Raw genomic sequence first — 26,737 nt, forward strand, 5'->3', positions numbered from 1 at the left:
CCGCGTGTGTAACCGTGATGGTCTCTTCTCGGTGGAGTCCGAGAAGTGAACACGGTGTTGGAGTAATGTTTGACGTATGTTGTTCTAGGATCACTTCTTGATCATAGTTTCTTCGTCCGTTCTTTTCCTTCTCTTCTCTTTCTCTTTTGGGAATAGGTTAGCCACCATATATGCTAGTTGCTTGCTGCAGCTCCACCTCATACCTTGTCTTACCTATAAGCTTAAATGGTCTTGATCACGAGGGTGCGAGATTGCAGAGTCCCCGTGACTCATAGATTACTTCTAAAACCAGATGCAGGGACCGATGATACCGTTCCAGACGATGCGCTTGAGCTCAAGTGGGAGTTCGATGAAGACTCTTGTCGTTACTATGTGTCTTTCCCAGATGATCAGTAGTGGTGCCCAGTTGGGGCGATCGGGGACTTTGTCGCATGTGGGGGTGATCTTTATTTTGGTACCGTAGTCGGACCATGAGTGTATTGGATGATTGTAATGTTATTCATGTATTTGTGTGACGTGGCGAGTGTAAGCCAACTATGTATCCTTTCCCCTTTTATCTATTTACATGGGTTGTTGTGAAGATTACCTTACTTGCGACATTGCTTTCAATGCGGTTATGCCTCTAAGTCGTGCTTCGAGACGTAGGAGATATAGCCGCATCGAGGGCGTTACAACTACTCCTTGTAGTGAGCGGTATGCAATGCATGTGTCAGCAGACATGATAGCTTGTCCATGGAAGTCGAACCATGGCGACCATCACGTTTCTACCACTACCACCCGCGATTCCCATGATGCTGCTCCAACCCACGGCACGACGTCCCTCGACGTGCGCCTCATCCCTCTTGGCCCCACCGCTCCTCTACCTTTGTGTGCATGACATGTGAGCTAGCTGAACTGCAGTGACCATCAAGTTTCTACCACAACCACACCCGATTGTACGCGGTTTGCCTGCTCCACTCCTGTGCTCCGATCCATACTCCCACACCATCTAATTTTCATCCAACGACTGTGACACATTTCGTCGCGGGCATCAATCTTCAGCTGGAGTACTTCTGTACTACAGGTAGTACCCGCCTGTGTGGCCATCTACGCCTCATAACGCCCCGATGCCCAGCTGTGGCACCCTCGCCATGGCCACGCCACCACCAGTCGGTTCATCTCGAACGAGTGAGTCGCGAACCACGCCACCACCATGAGAATGACATGTGGGCCAGCCGCATTTAAGGTCCACATGTCATTGACTCATAGGCCGGTGCACTAAGCCACCGAATCTCGGTGCCGTGGGCCCCAAGAGCTAAATGTAACTCCTACGGCAGGCCTTGTGGTGCTCCCGCAGTACGAAATCATCCAAACCCGGAATTTGTTTCTTACTACTACCAATGTGTCGTCATGTGCGTTGCAATGGATCCAAAGTATATCTATTTAGTGGAGTGCACTCGAAACACATTATCTATTTATTTTTCTCTAGCCTTTCCTAGCCATGCAACTTAGCCGCATAAGCTTCATGGGTGCCCCCCACATCATATTATTCATACTACATTGACTGAAAAAAAGATAATCACCCAAAACAAGATCTTCCCATTTTTTGTTCCTACGATGCTATGTCGTGCATGTACCTAGTTGTATAGTGGTAGTACTAGTTGTAGTACAAACTTCGTACTAGTACGAGTAGTAGTACGGAATGCTCCTACTCTATTAACGAACCCCATCTGACACCAAATTTCTTGGGTTCCATGTTATAGCTAGATCTTCCCCTCCTCGTTTCTGTTTTCCAACATGGTGGGCGGGGTGCGGTTTGCCAATAGTCAGTTTGCTCAACTACGGTCCCACATGAAAGTGAAAATGGTAGGAAACACGCCTTCACTAGCTATGTGGCATGCCAGACGGGCCGTGGAGTACGCCCAATTCCCGGGTGTGTGGGTGTGTGAAGCGAACGCGGCATGCCTTTTAGTTTTACTAGCAATGTGCCTGTGCATTGCGATGGATCCAAAGTAGTAGAATAGTAGTACTTGTTCACAAACTTGAAAGAAAACACTCTTGTTTTGATATACATATATACCATGAAAAATATATTATTTTTCACTAAAAATATATTTCTCAGGCTGCTTTAATGAGGTGAGGGAGGGATGTGGTTGCTTTCAAGATAATAAGGGGTTTTCTGCAAATTGGAGCAGAGAAGTGGGCTATCGTCGCAAAAATGCCACAACTTACGTCACGGCCGTTAGATGCAGATCTAATGGTCTGAAACGACGGATGGCAGACACACCACCGTCACCAACTGAGTCTTTTATAGGAGTAGGAGTAGAGAAACATGTATAAATTATAACATTTCGTTTTGCTCCTTGGCACGATCGATAGATAGAAATAACGATTGGAAACACTAGGGCGGGGCTTTTTCCACCAGATAAGTAGGGTAGTAGCTAGGTTGGTGCATCATCGGTTTGGTCATATGCGGTCCGACATGTTCTAGTGTTTCTAGAAAGATGCCCGTGCATTGCATGAAGTTGATGGAAAAGGTAAGAAAAACTTATAAATTGACGGATGGAGTACTAGTTACAGTGACGCATATAATTAAGCAAAGGGATCACAGATGTCTGTATTGACTGGAATGAGAATGCAATAGCACAATAAGAATTGAGGCCACGATGATGCGATCGCAGTCGTGGTTACAGGAGTCAACAAGAAAGATGTATCCATCAACGTACGACCTCCTCCTCCTCAACTCAGTGCACTGGGCCACTGACCGGCGGCTAAGGACCGGCGGCTTTTGTGGTGAGGTCAAGGTGCTTCTCAGCAAAGGCATACAAGGCTTCCAGCCGGTTGAAGAAGGCCAATGTCATAGCTTTCTCACTGGCCTCGTAGATACCTATGTAAATGATTTTCTCTTAGACGTGGATGTGTAGGTCGATGAATTCTTGCAGGGCGAGGCGCCTCGCAGCGAGCGCGAACTCCAGGTGGACATTCTTCGTGGCGTCGGCGGGCAGTCACAGGGACAGCAGTGCTTGAAAGAGGTTCCAGCCATGAAGGCCGATTAGAGTGGTAGGCAATGAGGAGCCCGGGTGCGCGGGCTGGAGGAGTACGGCAATGTCGTCCATGAGCTTCTTGACGACGGTGAACCTATTGGTGTTGGTAATGATCATCCGGTCCAACTGAGAGTCGTAGCTGGCGTCGATGATGGCCATCCACCAGCCGGTCGCCAACACCGTCTGGAGACAATCCTCGGCGCCATGCCACAGGTCGGCGTCGTGGACAATCTGGCACAACCGCTGGCCGCTCGTGCGCATCGCCGCCATGGGTCTAGAGTGAGCGCTTTAGCGCTTAGTGTAGGTGCTTATGCAAATGCTTAGGTGCGTACGATGTGGTATATGCATTGGAACGGAGGGGCGCCTTTATATGAGTGCAAACTGTGTTGCATTCACATCGTGGTGCCACCTTTCTTGTTCCTCCTCAGATTACTTCCCTCATGCATTCACGATGCTAATTGAAGGAGGATGCATCCTTGGCCGTTCAACATTTCAGGAACCTCTACCCTCTCCCCCGTCTACATTAAAGCCGTATCGAGAACTACGCCGCCCACTATCAAATTGAATAGTACTACGCCGGCCGCTGCACGCACGGCTGAACACGCCTCCTCGCATCCATCAAATGCCTCCATTAAACCCGCATGCAAACCGAGAAACCTACTCCGGCCACACGTCCATTCATGAGCAGGCCAGAATTAAATGCAACGCCAGCTGAGCTCCTCCCGTCCGCCCTCAGTTTAAACGAGGCCAGATGCCAGCCAAGCTCCTACTGTTTGCCCTCTATTTAAATGAGGCCAGACAGACAACAGGCAAGAATCACACCCCTTTGCCGCACCACCATCTCCTCCTTCACCATTTTCTCCAATCTTCCAATAGCTTTTGAGGAGCTGTTCTCCAGGATACTACCTGGCTGGTGGCCCGCCGAGCCCTCCGGATACAGGCGAGGCCGTTTGGTGCTTCACCAACCTCGCTTGGCCCAATGGAGGCAGTTGCCCCCCCAAGCTGGCGCGTGGTTCAGCAACTCGCTGCTCCAGTTCAGCTCGATGAGGAGTGGCGAGTTGCTCCATGCCAGCACGGCGGCGAGCACGGTAGCACGGGCGTCGTCGCTGCCGCGTCGTACCGCGCCACCAGTGTCTGTGGTGGCCATGCCTCCCGTGCCTGCAACAGAGCCATGCATGTAGAGACAAAAGCCGGGTGCATGGAGAGCGACGAGTCGGTGGCCAGCTTCTCCGTGTCCGCCGCCATCATCGAGGAGAAGTAGAACACGAGAGGACGCCACCACTTGGGTCCCATTAAGGCTACCGCCAAGCTAACAACTGCGTACTCAGGTGGTTTCTTTGCTGCTTCGTATCTTCCGAGGATCTTTGTCGACCCTGCAAGTGTCTACCGGACATGAAGAAGACAAAGGGATCCGCAGGCGGCCATTTCGATTATATACTCTATTAATTATACCATGAGAGCCAGATTAGCACCGCTTAGTTCATGTAAATGTAATGAAATCCATCATGTTTATATGAAGATCCGGCTTTTTTATACGAAATCTTTCATGCTTATATGAAATCAGTCAGTGTTTGCATGAATTTCCTCTAGTTGGTTAGAGTTGTGAAAATGTATGCCGCTCGCGTTTGATGTCTTCCTCCGCGGAAGGAAGCAGGAGGAAATTTGCCGGCTTCCGTTGGAGATGCTCTTATACTAGAAATAATAGAATCACATCCAATCCATTTGAGTTAATTGTGTGTATGATTTTCCCTCGATAAAAAGTTAATTGCATGTACAGTGTACATATGACTTGCAGGGTGGCTACAGCTTCGTATAGAAAGTTAAAAAGAAACAAGTACATCCTTAATCATGTATTCTAAGTACTCTGTGGGTTCCACTATCAATACAGTAGTGAAAGAAGTATATATTAAATAATATATGATATAAAAATCTAAAGTTAAAGACAGAATTCGAACTCAGATCATCGCGTTGCAAGCATCCGGCGCTAACCAGTCCAACACATTTTTGTTGTGGACCATGCTGGAGATATATCTCCATGTCTACTCTTATACTCCCTCCGTTCCTAAATATTTGTCTTTTTAGATTTCAAATGGACTACCACATACAGAAGTGTATGTAGACGTATTTTAGAGTGTAGATTCACTAATTTTGCTCTGTATGTAGTCACTTGTTGAAATCTCTAAAAAGAAACATATTTAGGAACAAAGGGAGTAGAAAACAAAGTTGGTGATGATCATGTGCGTGCCATCCTGCAATATAGGCCGTCAGATTTATATTTAACGGATAGGAAGGAAACTATGGCAATTTTGCAAAAAGATACCCACACCCCTCTCCACGTTTGCAAATAAGGCCTTCCCTCGTTCATCCTTTTATATCACAAGATAAAATACTCATACAAATGCATCTTGATGTTCCATGCAATGCACGTGCATCTAGCTAGTTTCTTTTAAAATAGTTACTCCGATAATTAGGTTGAAGTGATATATTTTACGGCTGCCCTGAATGATTTCAGATTCACTAGTAGTAACAAAGAAAAGGTTGCCTTGTTAATTAACAGAAAACAGGGTGAAAACTATCACATGAGGTCGGTAAAAACAAGGCACACTGGGTTCAGCGTCATCGTCACTATGGCTGTGAGCGCGTGAGAAGTCTACATATCGAGGGGGCTACGGAGAGAAAGACGTATCGAGTGTGTCTAAGTGAGGCATAGAGATCCAATGTTTGAGAGAGAAACCAATTGATAGATTAAGATTAGATCGAGTTGTCACCCTTCTGCTGTCATTGTTGGGGGTGGGGAGGGGGGAGGGGAGAGAAAGACATATCGAGAGTGTGCGCGGCATGCACAGAGGCACAACTAGCGAGTGTGTGTATACTTGTGTGTTTGAGAGAGAAGCAGTAGATAGATTGCTATCAAGATCGAGGTGCCACCCTACTCCTTCGGTGTCGGGTAGTGTGTGTGCGTGTTTGAGAGAGAAGCCGGTAGATAGATTAGTATCAAGATCGAGGTGTCACCCTACTCCTTTGGTGTCAGGAAGTGTGTGTGTGGGTGTGTGTGGGGGGGTGGTGGTGGTGAAGTGACACTTAGATATAGGGGGAAGGAGTTTGTGTGACACATATCTATATTAAGGGATAGGTAGATACCATGTGTGCGAGGCATACTTAAAGCATCACAGAGATAAACAAACGATGTGCATGCAAGTGCCGGAAAAATGAAGCGAGAAACAATGTCTACGCGCGCATGTGTGTGTGTGAGAGAGAGAGAGAAATCTCAAAACAAAATGTGCTCTGCTAGAATCCCATTGTATGTATTCATATGGTACCGGAACTCGAGTTAACGTTAGGCATATGTGTGAGAGACATAATTATACTTTGAGACATTAGTGGCAGTGTTGGGTGGGCAGAATTAAAGGGGTGGGCGTCTTCGACAGAGAGAGCGTATGTGTTTCTGTGTGAGAGACTTGTAGGACGGGGTAGAAAGACGAATTATAGTTTTGATGGAGGGAGAGAAATGCACGAAGAGAGCGTGTGTGATTGCGATGCCCACAGAGAAATGAGATATGTATGCATGTGAGAGATATTGCACAATTCATTCATGTGTCACTATCTAGTGATCATGGATGCGCATCACTTGAACATAAATCAATATCTACTTCGTATCGTGGCCAAAGATACAATATCGATTCAACACTATAAAGATTGGATACGCACATATCACATTTTTTTCTTTCTAAATAATCCTTTTCAATTGTGCATACCAAAGTTACAGTGATGTTTCTTCAAACAACCAATTTAGCTATCATGTACATGCACCATTGTTAGTCTTGCATTCAAATTTATTTGTCTTGGATGATTTAAGGTTCTATTATGAAGTAATATATGTAATATTCATATATTAATTCAATGGGTAAGCAATTTATGAAATGGAGGCTATGTAATCATATGAGGTAACACTTTTAAGTAGCGGACTACAATATCCATTTCTTTTGTGGGACTAAGATATCCATTTCTTTTTCTGCGCCTCTACAATAACACCTCGATGAATTATGTTTAAAGTACTAACCAATGGCACTAAATTATCTATTTACATGAGAAATACATAGGCTGAGCATTTGATCCCTTTTTGTGAACACGCCTCTACGCCCGGATGATTGGCCGCGCCTGTGTGAACGTGCAATTTATCGGTGCATCATCCCGAGTTAATGTCTTTTTTTCTGGGGTGGACTTCACACCAGTTATTAACTGCTGACGTGTGCCCCGTGTACACAGTCTCGCATGACATTCCCGCTAGCACTGTCCAAAATTAGATGAAACTGGATATGAACGATCCCGTGGGTGGCAAAATCTCCCGCCTCCTTCTAAAATTTCCGCCACTTAGTCTTTAGCACGTGAAATTCCCCTTTTTTCCTTGGTGCACGGAGAACAATAATTACAATGCCGCCCTCATCTACATAATAGGTCAAGGCTTCTTTGATAACTTCCGGTCCCCCCACCACACGGCACCCCCATTTCCTCTCCCCCTCCAGCAAAACGACTAACTCCACAGCACCAGAGCATCTTACATCACGCCGTCCGTACTTAATCGGCTTTTCTACCCCTCCGCTCTCGAAACCCTAGACTACTCATCCACCGACGTACCAGAGCCCATTCACTGCCAGCGGCATCCACCTTGCCGGATCTGCTTCTACGACCGCATCTACCCCTCTCACCTCCCCTAGAAACAAGTAGACTGCTCATCCACCATTGTACCATAGCGCATTCAGTGTCGGCCTTGTCCATAGCGCCGGATTTGCTTTGCCTGTACTCTCGTTAACCGCTGCACATCTGCAGCGGCTCCTTCATACTCCCCACCAGAGACGCTTTGTCCAAACCCCCCGGAGCCGCCCCACCGACGCCCCCATCGACGGCCTCTAATCCTCTTCGCCAACACCTTCCTCAACCCTACCAGAGCCGCTTCACCGACACCATCATCAACCCTACCGGAGTAGCTTAGCCTATACCATTCTCAACCGTACTGGGGCCGCTTTGCCAACTCACAAGTCCACAGCCTCAGATCCACTTCATCACACCTTTGTCCAACCTACCGAAGCAGCTTCTGACGCCCCTTCCATGGCCGCAGATCTGCATCGTCGACACCATCCTAAACCCAACCACCGAAGCAGCTTCACCGATGCCCTCATCCATGGCCTGAAACCCGCTTCGCCCACACCGTAGTCCACCCTACCGGAGCCTCTCCACAAGCACCCTACTCGACAGTTCTAGATCTACTTACCGGACCCCGACATCTAGGGCAGCATCATCACCCTTAACGTTTCTAACTTGATTCCCACCATCTGGCAAGATGCCAAGCACTCGCCACGGCCTAGGTACTTGTCACCTTTAAACCCGTCGAGCATCACCTGCCCGATGTACTTCAAATATACTAACATGTCACTGTTACATGTTATGCAGTTGGCAAAAACTACAAGGATGATGTTTCTTCTGGATATAACAACTTAGCCAACCAAGATCCTGGACTGAGGCATTGCTATGATCTTGTAAGTGCGCCCCTCTCTTGTATTGTTCTGTGCCAGCCAGCGTGCTTTGCAAGGATTTTCGACCAGTAATCCCTTTCTACAGACAATGATTTCTACTACTGGCTGCTAAATTAGATATGTAGATATCATTCATGATACTACCTCCGTTCCTAAATATAAGTCTTTATAGAGATTCCACTATAGGCTACATACAGAGTAAAATGAATGAATCTACACTCGAAAATGCATCTATATACATCTGTATATGGTCCATACTGGTATCTCTACAAAGACATATATTTAGGAACAGAGGTAGTACATTACACAAAATCGAAGGTGGCATGTAGGAATTCCAGTGCACTACATTAGGCTCCCTTAGAGCGCCTGCTAGTCCAACACACAGAGTCATGGCTAGTTTATGCTACGCACACAATCGTTAATTGGTGGTTTAAATATGCACAAGGGACATGCAATGTATTATCATGTAGAGATGTCTGAAATTAGCCGTGTCAACCTGCAGATAGGGTTACGCAATGAAAAAGTACAAGATTTATGTGGCAATTTCATGGAACATCGCAAAAAAAGGAGAGGCAGCGGCGAGCCTATACAGTGTGCTATGGTAGGTCACTCCTCCATTGCAATCATCATGACATGTTATATGTATGTCAGTTCTATTTTCCAAGTTTCTTAGGGACAGTTATTATGAGTTATCCTAAGAAAATAAGCACATGTGAATATAAGCTCTAGGTAATAAGACAACCAGTTCTTTTCATTGCCTTCCTTTTCAGCTTATCTTTGGTATGATTAGTGAAAAGTCTAGATTGCATTATATTTTGTCATTTTGCCCCCCCCCCATATGAAAATTAATTTGAGTTGCAAACATCACAAATTGAAACCAGTGCAGTAATTAATTTGATAGGAAAACAGACCATCACTATTTGTTGAAAATGCCTTTCAAAGATACCATCTACTTGGCACAATCTACTTTGGTCAATGTCTTCCATAGAGATCCCATTGCCTAATTTAAATGAAGAATGCATGACCCAAATTTAAATGAAGAACAATAATTTATCGAAATTGGATGGTCCAACTGGCTGGTTATTATCATATAGCACCCCCACCTGAATCGTATAACAGAATCGCGATTCTGACAACCTTGCTATTTGCTTTGATTACTTGCGGTTCCTGACCCAACACTCTAACAAAGCTTGTTAAGGATTTAAACACTAAGGGCTGTTGTAGTGGGGGCTTGTCTAACTCATAGGTGAAATAAAGGTTTGGTTGTACACAAAAGTCAGCTCCCCTGGAGATCCAGTTTGAAGGCATGCCTAGTTTTTACATAGTGCACACATAGTAAATGCTCATTTCATTGTGTGCAAGTGCAAGAGATGTGGCATATTTCATTATGTGGTGTTGTTTTGTTATAATCTCATACTTTTGTGTTGTTCATAGGCTGGAAAGAATGCATATTTATCTTCCAAGGAGACGAGTAACTAGTTTGTGTCACCTTGCAAATGGGGTGCAATGAAGATAAGATTGAGGATTTACAAGTACAAGATGTTAGGAAGGAGCCTGGCAAGATAAGGAGGAGCAGTGCTGAGCCTGTTCAACAAGTTAAGGTAAGTCAATGTACAGTATCCAACTCAATAGTTAAATTGCTTGTTTGTTTCAGGCATAGTTAATTTGCTCTTTTCAATTGCTTTATTTGTCCTCAGTTAATAAGATGCCCAAACAATGATGCCTGATGTTGGGTACCTGTATAACTATTAGTTGACATAATCAAAGGCCTTACCATTTAATTACTCTGGCGAAGTGTGCCTGAAGCTTTGAAGTCTATTAACCAACTATTACTGCATGAAGCTCACAATCTAGTTTATACTAGGCTAATGATTGCATAGTTTTGCTTGCTGTAGTAGGTTTGTATGAATCCGTTTGCTATTCATTATGCTCCCTAAGACTTTAGTTGAGCTACAGAATGGCCAACTGCTTGCTTACTTATATGCAATGTGCTGTCTAAATTTTTAACTTGTCTGCGTTTTGGATTTAGCCCCAACATCATGCTCCTATAGTGAGCTAAGAGAGATTTCTGTATGCGGGCTGCACAGACTACCATTTTTTGTAATTTTTAAAATATCACCTGCTTATGCTTCATGACATGTAACATTATTGTTAGTCCTATTTTGCCATGTACAAAATAGTCTTTCTTTCTCGCTTCACTGATATAACTATATTTTCGCCCTAGTCATGTGTACTTACAGAAAGATTTCAGGATGAAGTGACAACAACAAAAAGATCTGTGAGCAGCGCGGCATGGCCGTTACCAAATGATTATGGATTGGAATTGGAATGTGCTGATGTTCTCTAGCATCAAATAGAGGTGGCAAGACAATGTGTACATGATTCTCAACGTACAATCAACAAGTTGAGACTGGACTTGCAGGTATTAGATGCATGAGTCAAAAAATGAAACGAGACACCGAGGTAACCATGAAGGAATTGGAGATTTTGCAGACTAAAATTTATGCTATCTGAATCCGGCCAATCCTATTTTCTGAAGAGATTATAGTTCAAATGGCAAGTTCCGTTGATGCGTGTCCATGATGTATGAGCTTTATTTGTCTAGTGTATGTAATTTGCTGTTTGTGTATGCTTTATTATCACTGGTGCCAAATTATAATGCCCAGTGGATATATTCGGTTGTAATTTCTTTATTGTATAGTGTAGGATTATTCTACGTTTCTATGCCTTAGTCTTTTTATTGTATAGTGTATGTTTTTTAGAAGCGATAGTATAGAGTAGGATAGTTCTTGAATATGCTATATCGTTGAAACGGGGGCCATCACGCCCAAACATTTCCTGGACGCCATACAAATGAACAAACATGTGTAGTCAAAGTGGGCCCTTATTAGGCTAGTCATAATAATATTTAGTGGATCCCAAATGATTTTGCCCACCATAACAGCGGCTCTTAGCAGGCCGTTAACAGGACAAAAGCTCGATAGGGCCGTATAAATGGAAATGGCCCGCGGGCCTCTTGCAGGCCGAAATAAATGTAAATTTTGTCTCGGCCCTTTCACTTTACGGGCCAGTAAGAGGCTGAAAGTGTTATGAGACAGATGAGGCCCAATTTTTAAACTAGGCTTTTAACAAGCCGAAAGTCGCATCGGGTTGAAATTTTGCCCTACGCAACGTGGGCCCCTAATGGAGCCAAAGTCAAAGGCCCAAATATTGTGAGGGCCATTAACAGGCCGAAAGACAAAATGGGCTAGGAATTGGCCCATTTACCGAATGGGCCGAAGACAGGCCGAAAGACAAAATGGGCTAGGAATTGGCCCATTTACCGAATGGGCCGAGGACAGGCCTAAAGTCACAACGGGCTAGAATTGGCCCGACTGCAGAATGGGCCGAGAAAAGGCCGAAAGATGTTTTGGGCCGTTAACGGGCTAGAACTAACAATGGGCTGCTAATGGGCTGAAAGAAGCTCGGGCCGTAATTGGGCCTAAAGATGTAGCGGGCTGTTAACGGGATGAAACTGACGATAGGCTGGAAATTGTCAAATCTAGAATGGGCCTTTGATGGGTTGATTCTGTGTAACTTTATGAGCCATCCTTGTGAATGGGCCTGACTCGACTGGGATGCTAATGGGCCGGCCCGCTTATTTTGATAGGCCCAACCTTTTAACCTAAATGCGCCACTATTGGGCCAAGACACGTGTCGACGTATCATTGGTGCGTTTCGTCCATTTGCTGGATGACAACTGTATGAACGCCAGGCCGACACGTGGATCTCCCGGTGAATGATAATTTTACACGTGGAAAATCGCCATTGGTCCGTGCTATTAATGGGTTATCGGATCCACACCGGAACCCGATAGCTTAACAACGACCCGTTACGAAAGCACATGTAGGACTATCTTGATTCTGTCATAAAATGTGTCGGCTACCCTTGACGAAAGCACTTCTATGACGCGTGATTTATCGTCATAGAAGCGGACACTTCTATGATGATAATTTTTTTAATGTCATGGAACACTTATACGACAGCACAGGTAGGACTATCTTGATTCTGTCATAAAATCATCATGGATGTACATGCATGACAGAAAACGTGACCTACTGTGACAAACACGTATCATCACGGAAGTGCATTTTTCTTGTAGTGCATCATTTCGCCTCCAATTTTTATTCCACGGTAAGAAATCATGATTGTACCCTATGCTTTGATTTTCTAGTGCATTTGAGATCTCGTTTGCTATATTTGAGTCATTTGAGATATCGCAACTACACATGGATGTTAGCAAGATCATTTGTGTGTCGCTTTCTGAGTTTTCATTGATTGTCCAAGAAACAGGAAAAAATCAAACAGTTCAGTCGTAGGGTGCGGCCACAGGCATAGGCATTTTTGGTTTGTTAATTACAGGAAATGCATATAGAGTCCAGAAATAACGAAAATCATTGTGTCATTGTGGCGTGCTCTCACGATTGCATGGAAAAAATGGAAAAGTTTGGCACAAGTTTTGGTGCTCGCACCTTCCATACCAGAGCATCTCACAAGAAGGATCATATATAGTTTCCAGAAGGAGATGCAACACTTCGGACTCCAAATCGTCAGTGACTACATCGTTCCACCACGAAAAAAATCATGGTAAACAATCATGGATATACCTTTGGTTTGATTTTCTCGCACATTTCAGGTCTCGTCTGCTATGTTTAAATCATTTTTGCACTAACCTTGGATTTAGTGCATATAAAGTTAAAACCCTACTACAACTACATGTGGGTATTTTAGTTAGGATATACTTAGGCTACTCATAGTGGAGAGTATCATATACTACTACCATGCATATGATACTAGTGTATGACACTACCTTTAATTATAGTGCATATATAGTATAATAGAGTAGTATCATAGATGATCATATTTATTGCCATGCATGACACAAATTAGCAACACATTTAACATTATACGATATCTACTTATATGTTTACTCTAACCCTCTCTATCTTCTTTAATTCTTTGCCACGTCAGCTTACTTAATATTTCTGAGTGCATGATACCGGCTATGATACCCGCACTATGGACAACCTTAGCAAAGAAGGTGTACAAATCATTTGTGCGTCCCTTTGCGAGTTTTCATCCGTTTGTCCGAGAAGCGGGGAGAAGTTTCAAACATTTCAGCCGTGAGGTGCGGCCACTGGCATAGGCCTAGTTGGTATTTTCATTACAGTAAATTTAGATGGAGTCCGACATCATCAGAATTGATGTGTGCCTGTGGCGTGCTCTCGCAACCCTGTGGAGCATCTCACACGAAGGATCATGGTTTCCAAATGGATACGTGTCAATTCAAACTCTAGTGGTCGGTGACTTCATCGTTTGGCCTCATAAAAATTTCCACAGTATGCAATCACCATTATACCACAAGTTTGATTTTCTGACGCATTTCAGGTATCGTTAGCTATATTTAAGACATTTTTTGAGTTTATCGTGCATTTTGTGCATAAAAACAAAATTACAACCGGAACTGCATTTGCTGTCGAAAGGGATGAGGATTGCTGTTCGATCTGGGAGCATCCAACAGTGCAGACGTATGATCCGTGGGGTTTGTGTTCTGGCCAATCAGAAAGCACGACTTAGATCACGCGCGGGGTTTAGTCGACACACGCCTTTCATGAATGAACCATGTGCTATTCACAAACCAGATTGCATATCTTTTCTTCACACATACTGGAGTGAGATCAATTGAGTGTGCTACCTCTATGATATAATAATAGTAATAATAGTAATAGTAATAATAATAATAATAATAAACAGTTCATATTCATTGCTTGAGCTAACATCATATCAAGGTCAACATATTAATGGTTCTGGCATCAACAGAAAATCGGGCATAACCCACAAATTCAGTACACGCGAAAATTCTTAATGGAACGAATTAATTTGCAGGGTAGGCATAAAGACTAGTCTTACGGCTTAATTCCCATGTATATGGGGGAACAGGAATGTCATCGATGGATCCTTGTGCTAAACGATTCTTCAGCCATTCGGCGTAGTTTTTAGTGTGCTCCTTCATCTCCACATCCGATGAAGGCACCATTGGTAAGAAGCTTTGGCATATCTACGCCAAGTGTTCTTTGACATAAGCACTCAGAACTGGACTGTTAAGAAGTACCGTTTAATTGGCTTTCTCTGCCAATTCTCCGGGTGCAACTATTTACGTGCCAGCAAGGACCAGCTTACCTTTCAGACTTCCCTCTTGGTGATAGAGGGGCAAACCTATAGGTCTTAGTTTCGTGTATTTGGTGCAAAACTCAACCACCTCCTCCACGGCATAACCTTGTAGGATGCTTGCCTCTGGATGGTTTCGATTCCGACAATAGTGCTTCGGTATTCCCATGAACCGCTCGAAGGGATACATGTTGCGAAGAAACACATGACCGCAATACTTTATCTTGTCGACAAGGTGCACAATGAGATGGACCACGACATCAAAGAATGATGGTGGGAAAAACATCTCTAGGTTGGACAATATTCTTGCAATATCATCTTGCATATGATCCAACTCTTCAGGATCTACAACTTTCTGCCATAGTTGGTTAAAGAAATCAGAGAGCTCAATGAGTGTGTTTCTTATATCTTTGTCCATCAGATTCCTGATGGCCAACGAGAGGATTTTTGTCAACATTACGTGGAAATCATGTGACTTCATGTGTCCCAACTTCATTTTACCTAAGCTCACATCCACGAGAGTTCTAATGTTTGCATAGTAGGAAGAGGGTGTCTTAACTAACAAAAAATAGGTGAAGAACTGTTTTGCTTCTTTCGTACTAAAATTATAACTCTGGCGAGCTTTGATGAATTTGTCATCATCTTCTGCTTCACTCTTTCGTTTTGATTGATCAGCAAACATATTGAGCCGTGCACCGTCACCATCCTTTGTTTTACCTTTAATCTTGAGCAGAGTACCAAGGATGCTTTCACATACATTCTTCTCTACGTGCATGACATCGAGCCAGTGACGTACAGGTAGAATCTCCCAGCAAGGTATTTTCCTGAACACTGATTTCTTATTAAACACTTGACCATTGGGTTTTTGTTTCACCGTCAAAGTGTGATTCTTGCCAAGCACAACATTAATTTGTTTAGCCATGTTGTGGACCACCTCCCCATCATAGGGTCTTGGGCCCACATCAACCTTTGTCGTACCATCAAATTCAGCTTTCATCTTTGGGTGCGAGTTGGGAAGAAATCTGCTAGCTATCCTATCCATGCATGTGACACACCCTACATCTCCCTTTGTTTTCTGCCCTAATGTGTTGCCTAATGCCAGTTGGGAATGGCGTGCACCCGCATTGCATGTAGATCAAAAATCTCCTTTTTGTAAGCATCATAACATTTTATAGCAGGCGCATCTATCCACACTGTCACCAGTTCTTCTACCAATAGCTGAAAGTAAATGTCGATGTCATTTCTAGGTTGCTTCGGGCCTTGGATAATCATTGACATCGTAATGTATTTTTTCTTCATACACAACCAAGGAGCTAGGTTATATACGCACAAAACCACCGGCCATACACACTCCCCAAGCCTTATAATTCTAGGATCCTTGGTAAGGTCTTGAAATTTGGTGTCGATTAATTCCCACTGAGCCCCATCTTTCAGGTGCCTCATATATTTACCCACAGTTCGCTCATCATGATGCCACTTCAACCTCTTTGCCTCTGTAGGGTTTGCAAACAAACTCCTCAACCTTGGAATTAAAGGCAGCTACCAAACAACCTTGAACGGGATTCCTGTCTTGATCTCGTCATCCAATTTGTACTTGTCCTTTGCTCTCCTACGCTTGTATCGTGCATGCTTGCATATGGCACATGCACGCAAATCCTTGTACACACCACGGTATAATATACAATCATTCACACAAGCTTCTGTACTTCAAGTTCCATTGGGCAAACAATTTTCTTTGCTTCATTCGTTCTTTTGGGGAGAACATTATCTGCTGGACGATTGTCTTTGAAAATACCTAACATCTCTGTGAAGCCCTTCTTTGATAGACCGTTTGCTTCTTTAAATCTGAGAAGCGCCAGGGTGGCACTCAACATGGAATATTTCTGTTTCTAACATGGATATAATTCTATCTTGGAGTCCGCATCAATGGTTGGCAGATCCTTGTACCCAATCATATCCTTTTTGGGGCCCTTGAAATCTGCAATCATAGCAGCAAAATCTAGCATATCAAGATCGTCGTCATCTTTGTCGACGTCTTGGTTTTCCAGTGGGAGTTTTGGCTTTCTGGTGTTCCATTGGTAGCTTGACGCCTTTGCCCCAATGTTAGATTCAACATCCATGCGACATTGATCGAGGTTTGGCATCTCGCAGCCCTGGGTATATTCATCCATGACCTGCTCTTCACCATGTCTGGTCCAACGTGTATATCCATACATCAATCTCCGGGAGACTAAGTGCCACTGGACATCTGCAACTTCACATGACTCTGTATTGGCACAATGAGTACATGGACACATGATGTAATCCGCATCACCAATTCTCCGCGTTGTACTTTTATCCAGATTCATGAACTCTGTCACGCCACTGATAAAATCCGCGGTTCCCTGATTCTTCATCCATTCAGATCGTTCTATCTGTACCACATGGACGGTAATTAAAACAAAACAACAACATTAATACACGGAGTAACTGATGCCCAAAGATGCATGGATAAATCATAAGGTTTTATTTTCATAATTACTGAGGGCGCTCCATATTGTTATCCAGACGTGCAATGACAAAAATTAATGGCCAGTCAATGTACACACAGAGTACTAGTACAACACTACCCTTAGGAATTGAATACCTTAATTAAGCCACTCACAAAAAGAATACCTTAATTAATTAGCCACACGGCGACCTCCACCCAACAGATAGAGAAGCACGATGCGGCGGCACGCCGAGACAGCAGGGTCGAGGTGCAAAGCTTAGTGCGGCTGCCGCCTGAAGTTCGATGTAACATCCCAAATTTTCAATTTGGAATGTTATACATAGGACATCATATGCATATCATATTTTTTTGCATTCTGGTTTTGCGATCCTGAAAATCCTAAGCAACTCAAGGACCCACGGAGAGAGTTGCGGATTGTATTATTTTCATATTTGAATTTTCTCAAATATTGAAAAAGGGATCACTTTGGTTTTAATTATTTTTCTCTCCGAAAATATTTCAATATCAAAATATATGAGAGGGGATAATATGACTTCTCCAAAACAAAAGAGATATGGGAGGAAAATTATTAAAATCAAATAAATTATTTTATTTGGATTTTTATTGCTATTTTATTTCAATTAGAAAAATATGCATTTTTCAAAATTGCATTTTTAGGCCAAGAAAAATGTTCACTTTGTTCTAAGTATTTTATTTAGACGGTGAAAATTGCTTTTGGCATTTTTAGATTTTTATTTTTAGTTATTTAGGAATTATTTCTCGGTGGAACCTTTTTAAAAAAAATAAACCGACCTTGGGCCGTGCCCGAGCGGGTCACCTTTTAAAAAAAACGACCCGACCTCGGGTCGTGCCTGAGCGGGACTGTGTCCGCGCTCAGGCCTTATAAGCCGCCTGAGCCGCTAGCCCACCCGCACCCCCGAAACCTAGTGCCGCCCGCCGCACGCGCCACCAATCGGCGCCACACGCGTCGTCCGCCGCCGCCCGCTGCCGCCGACCGCCACTGCCGCCGCGGCCGTCGACCGCCGTCATCGCCGCCGCGGATCTCACCGGATCCGCTGCCTTTGTTTTTTCGGTTAGGTAAAAACCGATCGGTTTTCGTTTAAAAACCCTAGATCTGTTTTTTTAGTTTTTATTTGGTTTAGTTATTTAGCGGACGTTCGTCCCTTACTTCGTTTTAGTTATTTAGTTATTTTGGTTTCAAGCAATTTTGAATTCGAAGTTCTTTTGACTGTAGTTTCAGTTCCGTACCTCCGATTTGATCGATTCTTTTTGCAAATCGAACCTCTTCAGTTGAACTTTCAGACTGGATCTTCTTATTTAAAGTTTTCCCCTTGCATCTTTGCTTGAGTGCTTATGTATGCTATTGTTTGTTTGCGCTAGAATTCCCGGAGGCACAGCGTGCTACTACGAGTCACTAGGTTTTGCGGATCATCTGCAAGGCAAGTAACACGTTGATGATACCCTTTTATGACCCAGTTTTTATGCATTAGTTACAACCCTCAAACATTTCATGAGTAGGATCTCTTAACATGTGGGTTTTGGGAAGTAGATGATGAGGTAGAACCTATTACCCTTTTTATTATCAAACCCTTGGGAGTTACTTCTACGTTATACTTATATCGCCATGCTATGCTGGTAGACGTGGATTGGGTTTGAGTGTATCCATGACAGATATGAGATTGTTAATTAATGGTTAACTTAAGGTGGCTACTTAAACACACATCTGGTTGGATTGCTTGCGGGCACCTGGGGATATACCAGTGTTGTCCTTTTATGGTTCGCCACCCAGGCTCAAAGGGATCATAAGATTATTCATGCTAGAAACTTCCGTGTGCAGCCACAAGCTAATATGGGCTCTAGCATAGTGGAGTAAGTTGCATGAACTCCTCCAGTGGTAGGCTAACAGATGTAGGGGATGTAGGTTGGTACGGTCTACCCAGGGTTAGAGTTAATGCATCTGAAAAACTATGTCTCGGTCATCCGTTTCTCAAACACCAAGTAGTGCAAGAAATCCAACGAAGGAGATCGAGTCTTGTGGGGGAAAAGTGTGCAAACCTCTGCATAGTGTACAAACTAATCATGGTTAGGTGTGTCCCCGGTTATGGACATCTTGAGTATCTGGTTCTTGAATTCTCATGTTGATCTCATCACTCTAAAACTAATTTGTTGGGAAGTTAATTACTTTTTAATTGGGATTGAGATGGGAACTTACCATTCTCAGTGTTTTTCAACTACCATGATAGTTAAAAAATATATATTCCTTTGTTGTAGGAAAAAATTGGCTTTTCGCAAAAACATTAAAACTGGAGAGCCTCCACCAGGCTCATATGCATGTAGTGATAGTCTTTACTTGTTCAATGCTCTACTGTGTTATCTTGGCAGCATATTCCATGTACTGACCCGTTTCGGGCTGCAACATATCATGTTGCAGACTTTTCAGACGAAGAGTTAGGTGCGCTAGATCGTTGTCTTGCACTCAGCTACGCCATTGGAGTTGATGGACTCACTTTATCTTCCAAGTCTTCCGTTGTTATCTTATTTAGATGGCCTTAAGCCATATTTATTTTAGTAAGTTCTCTTTTGAGACATTCGATGTAATAAGTGTGTGATTGCAACTCTGTTATAAATCCTTCGAAGTACTGTGTGTGTCAGCATTACCGATCTAGGGAAGACACTTAAGCACAGAGATTTGACTGTTTGAGGTCGGATCGCTAGAAGATGGTATCAGAGCACACGCTGAATGTAGGACACAACCACTAAGATGAGCCATAGGTCACTCTCCTCTACTTATTTCTAACTTCTCTCCATCTTCTACTCTATGGGATGGCGAACACAAGGAACAAGTTTGCACAACCGGATGAAGAGACACCTTTTGGACGACACTTGAAGGAAGTCACTAGGTACCTGAACATTGTAATACCAAGCTTCACCGGGACCTACACCGCCACTTTACCAGAAGAGGTGAGTTGGATGATTCGAGTTCATGTTCCAGGAAGGACATTCACGCCAGTTACTGAACCCATAGAGTTTTCCTTTGATGCACCAACCTGGAGTCTAGGAAAGAGCATGGCAGCCCACATTGCCATAGGACGCATCAAGTTTATCTCTAGGATCTTAAGGATACTATCTACCAGATATGTGGGTGCCGAGATGAGCAATGGGAGATGATCAGCACCAGGAAGGACAGGTCCATTGCAGCTTTTATCTAGGAGTTAAACCAGCACATTCATCGCCAGGAGAACCAGATGTGCGCGAGCATGATAGATCTGAAGAAGTTGATGACTAGGAACATGGAGCTGGAAGAGGAACTCAAGTCTACACCAGACGGATACAAGGAGGAAATCACAATACTAGTGGAGAAGAATGATGACCTGACAAGGAAGCTAGGAGTATTCATGGGAGACCCTGCGCCAGGAGGAGATGACGACTATCCCAAAGACTACATCATCATCGACGACACCGACTCCGACCCCGACAATAGTGATGATGATTATGAAGACGAAGCTGGAGCAGATATCATGGAGTCTTCTACCGATCAGAAATTTTAGTAGACCACCATATTATTAGTAGTATTTCCCCCATGTATATAGTAGTAGTCCGAGCACCGTAATGATAGTTAGATCGATTGCATGCCCTTGCTTGAAATTGATTTGGTGTGATATGATTGTGTTTGTCTCATGTGCATATGGGTAGTATTTTCTCACTAGACCTCATTCTATTCTAATCTCTCCCCTCTAAATCCATCAGATGCCTCCGAGACATGACCCCGGATTTGCCTTCCCACCAGAGCTCACTCAGTTGATCCAACAGCAGAATACACTGATGCAGTTGCTAGTTCAGAATCAAGGCAACAACAACAACAACAATAACAATAATAAAAACAATAGCCCACCGCCACCCCTCAAGTTGACAACTTAGCCCGTTTTCTGAGGTTACAACCACCGGTGTTCTCCAGTAGCACCGAGCCCATAGTTGCTGATGACTGGCTACACAGGACTGGAAGGGAGTTAACCACTACAGGTTGCATAGATGCTGAGAAGGTGCGTTTTGCCGCACACCAATTGGATGGACCTGCAGCCTCATGGTGGGAGAATTACACAACCACCTTCCCTATAGCCAATGTTACTTGGGAGCAATTGCAGCAAGCATTCTGCATTGCTCATGTCTCAACTGTAGCTATGAGTATAAAGAAGCGTGAGTTTCGCAACTTGCGCCAAGGAAACCGTACCGTGGGGCAGTACGTGGAGGAGTTTAGCAAGTTAGCTCACTATGCCCCGGATGATGTGGCTATAGATGCCGCGAAGCAAGAGAAGTTTATGGAAGGGCTGAATGACGAAATGAGTGTGCAGTTGATGGTGGATATACCCATAACCATGGAGGCCATAACCACAATGGAGGAAGCTCGCATAACCATAGTGGCCCCAAGAATGGAAATGGGAACGGAGCAAGCACTCAGAACCACTCTAACCCAGCTACACCCGCCAAGAAGGACCAAAGTCACATTACGTGTTTCAAGTGCGGGAAGACTGGACACTATGCCAATGAGTGTCCTAAACTCAAGAATGGAAATGGAAATGGCAATGGAAGCTTTGGGAAGAAACCCAACCCTTTCAACAAGGGACAAGTGAACCACGTGAACGTGGAGGAGGTTGAAGAGCAGCCAAATGCAGTTATCGGTAAGTTTTTGGTTAAGTCATTTACCGCTCTCGTTCTTTTTGATACTAGTGCATCACATTCATACATTTCAAGGGGATTTGTGGACAAGTTTAAGTTACCCACCTTAGCCCTTAGGACACCCTTGCTAGTAAGCTCACCATGTGCAGAGGATATGGCCAGCCGATGGTGTGAACGGTTACCCTTAAACATTGGCAACCATGTTTTCCCCTCAGACCTAATAATTTTGGAGTCACAAGGATTGGACGTTATACTGGGTATGGATTGGCTATCGAAGTATGGAGGAAACATTGATTGTGCTAGTAGGTCAATTCTGCTCACCACCCCGGAGGGAAAAAGGATTAAGTATGTATCCAGGCATACCCCAAAGAGGACTCACGTAAACTCCCTCACGGGCGTTGTTCAGGAAGAAGTGCCAGTAGTGAAGGATTACCTAGATGTATTTCCAGAGGAACTACTAGGCATGCCGCCGGATCAAGACATTGAGATTTTGATAGAGCTGTTGCCAGGCACCAGACCAATATCTAAGAGACCACATCGGATGCCCGTAAATGATCTAGAGGATATTAAGAAACAGATTAAGGAGTTATTGGAGAAAGTTTATATTTGACGAAGTTCGTCACCATGGGGAGCCCCAGTGCTCTTGGTTGAGAAGAAGGATAAATATCTGAGAATGGTGGTTGATTATCGTGCATTGAATGAAGTGATGATCAAGAACAAGTACCCATTGCCGATGATCAATGATTTGTTTGACCAGCTGCAAGGAACTAAAGTATTTTCCAAGATCGATCTTCGATCAGGATACCACCAGCTGAAGATCCGAGAACAGGATATACCTAAGACAGCATTCACCACAAGGTACGGGCTATATGAGTACACAGTTATGTCATTTGGATTAACAAATGCCCCTGCCTATTTCATGAGTATGATGAATAAGGTGTTCATGGAGTTCTTGGATACGTTTGTTGTGGTGTTCATTGATGATCTTTTGTTATACTTGAAGAATGAAGAAGAACACAAAGAACATTTGCGTTTAGTTCTCGAGAAGCTCAGAGAACGTCAGTTATATGCCAAGTTCAACAAATGTGAGTTTTGGTTGAATGAAGTTGGATTCCTTGGACATGTTATATCAGGAGAAGGTATAGCAGTAGACCCTACTAAGGTTCAGTCATTCACTGAGTGATTGGCACCCACCTCAGCTGGAGAGATCCGCAGTTTTCTAGGACTCGCGGGATATTATCGGAGATTCATCGAGAATTTCTCTAAGATTGCAAAGCCTATGATGGATTTGTTGAAGAAGGACACCAAGTTTAGATGGATAGATGAACGTGAGGCAAGTTTTCAGGAGCTGAAGAAACGTTTGGTTACAGCCCCAGTGCTGATTCTGCCGGATATACACAAGGATTTCCAAGTGTATTGCGACGCATCTCGCTTAGGACATGGAGGCGTGCTTATGCAAGACGGAAGAGTTGTCTCATATGCCTCACGTCAGCTTCGACCGCATGAGTTGAATTATGCCACACATGATTTGGAGTTAGCAGCTGTAGTGCATGCGCTCCAGACCTGGAGACATTTTTTATTGGAAATCATTGTGATGTGTACACGGATCATAAGAGTTTAAAGTACATTTTCACACAGAAGGAGTTGAATCTCAGGAAAAGGAGATGGTTGGAGCTTATAAAGGATTATGATATGAAGTTGCACTATCATCCAGGCAAGGCGAATGTCGTAGCAGACGCTTTGAGCCGGAAGAGTTACGCCAATACCCTCGTAAGCGGAGGATTGCCAAAGGAGTTAGCTGAAGATCTCAGGGAGCTACGTTTGGAGATAGTCCCTAGAGGTTTTGTTGCAGCATTAGAAATTCTGTCGACATTATTGGGAAAAAATCGAGAAGCTCAGAAAGATGATAAGGAAATTGCTGGGATAAAGGAGAAGATGAGCAAAGGAAAAGCCAAGGGTTTTCATGAGGATGAGCATGACGCCTTGTGGTTTGAGGACCGTGTTTATGTACCCAATAATGCAGAGATCAGGAAGCTGATACTTCAGGAAGCTCATGACTCGCCATACTCGATACACCCCGGAAACACCAAGATGTATTTGGATTTGAAGGAGCGTTTCTGGTGGACTGGTATGAAGAAGAATATTGCCGAGTATGTAGCTGTTTGTGATGTATGTCAAAGAGAGAAGGCGGAACATCAGAAGCCAGCAGGATTACTGTAGCCTATGCCTATACGCGAATGGAAGTGGGATAAGCTTGGCATGGATTTTATCACCGGATTAACCAGGACCCGATCGGGATACGATTCTCACCTAGTGAAGACCACCTATACAAGTGCGAAGTTGGCCAAGATATATATGACCAGGATCGTATGTCTGCATCGAGTTCCGAGGACCACCGTATCAGATAGAGGAACACATTTTACTTCAAAGTTTTGCCACCAGCTGCACCAGACTTTGGGCACCAGGCTAGAGTTTAGTACAACTTTTCATCGTAGACAGATGGACAGACCGAGAGAGTCAATCAGATTCTGGAGTACATGTTGAGAGCTTGTGCCCTATATTATGGATCTAGTTGGGATGATAATTTGCCTTACGCAAAGTTCTCATACAACAATAGTTACCAAGCCAGTTTGAAGATGGCACCTTTCGAAGCTTTGTATGGAAGAAGCTGCAGAACACCGTTGATGTGGGATGAAGTTGGAGACCGCCAGTTGTTCGGACCAGATTTGATCAAAGAGTGCGAAGAGAAGGTTAAGTTGATTCGAGATAGACTAAAGGTAGCTCAGTCCAGGTAGAAGGGTTATGTAGACTCAAAATGCAAGGAGGTAGTCTATGCAATATCTTCGGGTGTCACCCCTACGAGGAGTTAAATATTTTGGAGTTAAGGGAAAGTTAGCCCCAAGATTTGTAGGACCATACCGAGTTTTGGAACGTATGGGAGAAGTAGCCTACAAGTTGGAGTTACCCGAAGGACTGTCAGGAGTTCATGATGTGTCTGACGTTTCTTAGTTGAAGAAGTGTCATGCAGAGTTGGCCGATATTCCTCTAAGAGATATAATGCCTCTAGAAGCAATTCAGCCGGACAGTGATCTCACCTATGAGGAGAAACCAGTCAAGATTCTCGAGTTTGCCAGCCGAGTCACACGCAGCAAGGTTATCAAGTTTTGCAAAGTTCAGTGGAGCCACCATACCGAGGATGAAGCCACCTGGGAACAAGAGGATGATCTACGAAAAGACCACCCACAACTATTTTCTAGATAACCTAAATCTCGAGGGCGAGATTCACCTTAAGGGGGTAGGTTTGTAACATCCCAAATTTTCAATTTGGAATGTTATACATAGGACATCATATGCATATCATATTTTATTTGCATTCTGGTTTTGTGATCCTAAAAATCGTAAGCAACTGAAGGACCCACGGAGAGAGTTTGGGATTGTATTATTTTCATATTTGAATTTTCTCAAATATTGAAAAAGTGATCACTTTGGTTTTAATTATTTTTCTCTCCGAAAATATTTCAATATCAAAATATATGAGAGGGGATAATATGACTTCTCCAAAACAAAAGAAATATGGGAGGAAAATTGTTAAAATCAAATAAATTATTTTATTTGGGTTTTATTGCTATTTTATTTGAATTAGAGAAATATGCATTTTTCAAAATTGCATTTTAGGCCAAGAAAATGTTCACTTTGTTCTAAATATTTTATTTAGACGATGAAAGTTGTTTTTGGCAATTTTAGATTTTTATTTTAATTTATTTAGGATTTTTTTCTCGGTGAACCTTTTTTTTAAATGCACCGACCTTGGGCTGTGCCCAACCCGGACTCTGTCCGCGCTCAGGCCTTATAAGCCGCCTGAGCCGCCAGCCCACCCTCCCCACCGAACCCTAGCGCCGCCCGCCGCACGCGCCACCCGCTGCCATAGTTTTGAATTCGAAGTTCTTTTAACCGTAGTTTCAGTTCCGTACCTCAGATTTGACTGATTCTTTTTCCAAATCGAACGTCTTCAGTTGAACTTTCAGATTGGATCTTCTTATTTGAAGTTTTCCCCTTGCATCTTTGCTTGAGTGCTTATGTATGCTATTGTTTGTTTGCGCTAGAATTCCCGGAGGCGCAGCGTGCTACTACGAGTCACTAGGTTTTGCAGATCATCAGCAAGGCAAGTAACACGTTGATCATACCGTTTTATTACCCAGTTTTTATGCATTAGTTACAACCCTCAAATATTTCATTAGTAGGATCTCTTAACATTTGGGTTTTGGAAAGTAGATGATGAGGTAGAACCTATTACCATTTTTGTTATCAAACCCTTGGGATTTACTTCTATGTTATGCTTATATCACCATGCTATGCTCCTAGACGTGGATTGGGTTTGAGTGTATCCATGACAGATGTGAGATTGTTAATTAATGGTTAACTTAAGGTGGCTACTTAAACACACATCTGGTTGGATTGGTTGCGGGCACCTGGGGATATACCAGTGTTGTCCTTTTATGGTTCGCCACCCAGGCTCAAAGGGATCATAAGATTATTCATGCTAGAAACTTTTTTGTGCAGCCACAAGCTATTATGGGCTCTAGCATAGTGGAGTAAGTTGCATGAACTCTTCCAGTGGTAGGCTAACAGATGTAGGGGATGTAGGTTGGTATGGTCTACCCAGGGTTAGAGTTAATCCTTCTGAAAAATTGTGTCTCGGTCATCCATTTGTCAAACACCATGTAGTGCGAGAAACCCAACGGAGGAGATCGAGTCTTGTGGGGGAAAAGTGCGCAAACCTCTGCAGTGTGCACAAACTAATCATGGTTAGG

The sequence above is a fragment of the Triticum urartu genome, chromosome 6A (genome assembly GCF_056163025.1).
Source record: "Triticum urartu cultivar PI428250 chromosome 6A, HENAU_Tu73, whole genome shotgun sequence".
Classification (NCBI taxonomy): domain Eukaryota; kingdom Viridiplantae; phylum Streptophyta; class Magnoliopsida; order Poales; family Poaceae; genus Triticum; species Triticum urartu.